The sequence below is a fragment of the Cibotium barometz genome, chromosome 3, assembly GCF_041138505.1.
Source record: "Cibotium barometz isolate CiBa-2024 chromosome 3, ASM4113850v1, whole genome shotgun sequence".
NCBI lineage: Eukaryota > Viridiplantae > Streptophyta > Polypodiopsida > Cyatheales > Cibotiaceae > Cibotium > Cibotium barometz.
Window position 1 is genome coordinate 66,308,422 of NC_141048.1, and position 3,229 is coordinate 66,311,650.

Genomic DNA, 3,229 nt, shown 5'->3' on the forward strand with positions numbered 1-3,229 from the left:
TTCGGTTCTTTTAACATTCATTTGAATGGAGTGGGCTGGAACGCATCCACTGCTGGCAGGTGCATCAGAGAATCTGAGGGCTGTTGCATTGTGATCTTGTTTCTTTTATTTAGTAATACCTGTAAAATTTTCAGGCCATAGCCAGACCCTGTTCTCCCACTCGGCTTGCAGTGATTTGTTGAAGTTAAGCACAAACCGTTTTTGCAACGTGGATGATGCACCTGTTTTACCACCTGACACGAGGTGGTTGGCCATGATTTGTAACCCTTCTTTTTCAAAATGGGAAAATCTGTTGGGAATTGTTCAAAATGCAATGAGATCTAGTCCGAGGGGTGAGGCGGATTGGGCATATATTTATACCCCTAGTGTGTTCTTGGATTAAGTGTACCTCCTGGAGTGTTTACCTTGATGGAGAAAATTCTGGTCCCTTTCAAGTTTATTCTTTTTCTTTGTTGTGGGAGATTGACTTCGAACTCAGTCTTTTTAGGGTAACATGGTACGATATCCACTTGGGGAAGGGAAGAACAGATTAAAAATTAGTATATTTGAGTTTGTTTTACTGTGTTTGGATAACGAGTCCGCATATCGTGATCTAAATAATCTGTTAGTTGTGGTTTTTCTTTTCAAAATAGTGTGTATTTATATCTGGCATAAGACAGCTTCCACACAGATTTGAATCGTCCCAGGCTGTATTTGTAATTATCGCACTGTTTTAAAAATTGTCTACCTGCAACTGTTTTAAGTTTCTTTCTTAGACTTGAGGTTTAGCAACACAAATGAGTAGCTGCCAATCTAGTGTGGCGCGTGGTTTTGTGATGTGGGATATTTGCAAAGGTTATCACGAGACACCGAGCACATGCATTATTCCATTGTACACATTTGGTAACAAGTGACAAAACTCTTGCCTAAGTGCTGTGCTGTCAAGTGCAATGAGCTTTGTTGTTGTTTGGCTTACTGAAAGTTGTGAACTGCAACATGCAATTTGTGGCCATTAACGGCTAACAAAAGTAGAAATGCCCATGACCTATGATGTGGTTACTTGGGTGCAACATAATGTACATTCTTTGTCTTTCAAATACAAGTAAAAACCATACCAAAGGAAGAGTTCTTTCTCAGAGGGTTTTTAAAATATTGTTTGATTAAACATATTGAAAAATAAGGGGCATAATTGAAGAAAGTTTTGCGATATGAGAATCCCCAAGGATAAAGACAGTTTTTTACCCGTGAAAATAAATCATTTCATACTTGAGAATGAGTGAACACATTTGAAAATTAAGACATAAGAGGGAGGTTCCATTGTCTCTTCAGACAGGGGTTTGGACCCTGATTTAGGATCATGGATTACCAAGATCAATGGTGCTTGGGCCTCTTCCTACTAGAGCTTCATTGCCACAGAGACTCACTGATTAGGGGGTTGAGACTCCATGGGAGACACCCACCCACTCAGTTCTTCCGACCACGAGAGGATGCCTCACAAACTATGGATGACATACCCATAGCCTCATTGACTCACTTTCTTGAGTGCCCGACCCCCTTGCCAAACTCGTGGCTCTAGACCAGGCCCCGACACTATAGCGAGCCCGATACCCCATACTCCTTGGACCTCGCCAACAACACAAACATCAGCCCTAGCTTGAAGTGATCTTGGAGAGGCCCCCTTTCTCTACTAGGGGGTTAGCTCCATAGGTTGTATGATGATGGTCCCACTTTGTATCATATGGCTTGGATTTGACATTCTCGGCTCATGGCTCTAGTCTTTGTTTTCTTTTGTACCATTCATGGAAACTATTGTATCACTTTTGGTCTCATAGAGCCACTGGGTCTTTAATATAACTTTTTTCATCTCTCTCTCTCTCTCTCTCTCTCTCTCACACACACACACACACACACACACACACACACACACACACGGAGTGAATGAATTAATAAATGCGGAGAGCACCCTTGATAGGGGCTTTAAACTACCTTTTGACAAACCTCTATTGCCGAAGCCTCAAATCCTTGCAAAAAGCTCTATTGTCAAAGCTTCAACTCTTTACCAAGATATTACAATGTATATTGATATCCTTTAAATGCTTTGGCTTTTATACAAAATAAGTACCTTGATCTCCTAGTTTCCAGATGGTGAAATTTGAGTACGTTAAGTGGCAATGGCAATGTTGAAAATCGTTTTTATTCAAAGAGGGCCTGGCAAAGGAAACTAGTGGAAAGAGGGTTTGAAATTTAAGTACATTAAAATAGTCCAAATATGTTCTCTTTGCTTTTCTTTTCATCTAAAGGCTAGATGCGGTTTGTTCCAAGGGTTGCAATAAGGGAGCAAAGAATCAATTACATTGTATCCAGCTACTTATTTACCTGTCGGAAATTTTAAACTCTCCCTCTCTCTCTCTCTCTCTCTCTCTCTCTCTCTGTCTCACACACACACACACACACACACACACACACACACACTCCCTCTCCCCCCTCCCCCCCTCTCTCTCTCTCTCTCTCTCTCTCTCTCTCTCAAAAGGCTAGGAAGTTTTGGCAAAAGGTAGAGGGAGGGGAAAAAACATGAGGGGGACTTACCCTTGAGGACATCTATGAGCACTGTAAAACGTTCTACTCTTGGGATAATGCAAGAATGATGCTCACATTTGCGCATTCCCGTCTTGTTTCATTAAGGAGGAACATGCTAGACGACATAAGTATAGTAGATTTGTGATACATTCAGTTTAGTTTTACAACATAGTATACCAATTGATTGGACTACAAACTAGATAAATCCTCCACAAAGGAGGGGGTAAGAATCTAAAAGGTAACTACTGCACTATCAAACTTTCTGGACTATCATGAACTGCAAACTTAGCACATATGTGGAAGGAAACAACAAGTGAGCCAAGCACGCTTTGTTTTGCACTTGGTAACATTATCAATTTGGTCACCCTCAAAGTACTCATGTAGGAGCGTAATGAATGGTGGAAAAACAATGCTTCTCTATGTTCAACCATGACATGGTTGGCCCACATTTTCACTGATGGGTTTCTCAGTGGAGTGCCTACTACATCTTCTCACTAATGCCTCCATAGACCTAGTTGTCAATACCTCACTTATTATAAAAGAAAACGTGGCTCAAAATACTAACACTACATCAACAATCAATCCTAACAAAAACAAGCCTACTTTTTGCTAAGAGAGGGTGTAAAACTATATTGAGAACCAATGCCAGAGTATGCTATCCCACCATTTACCT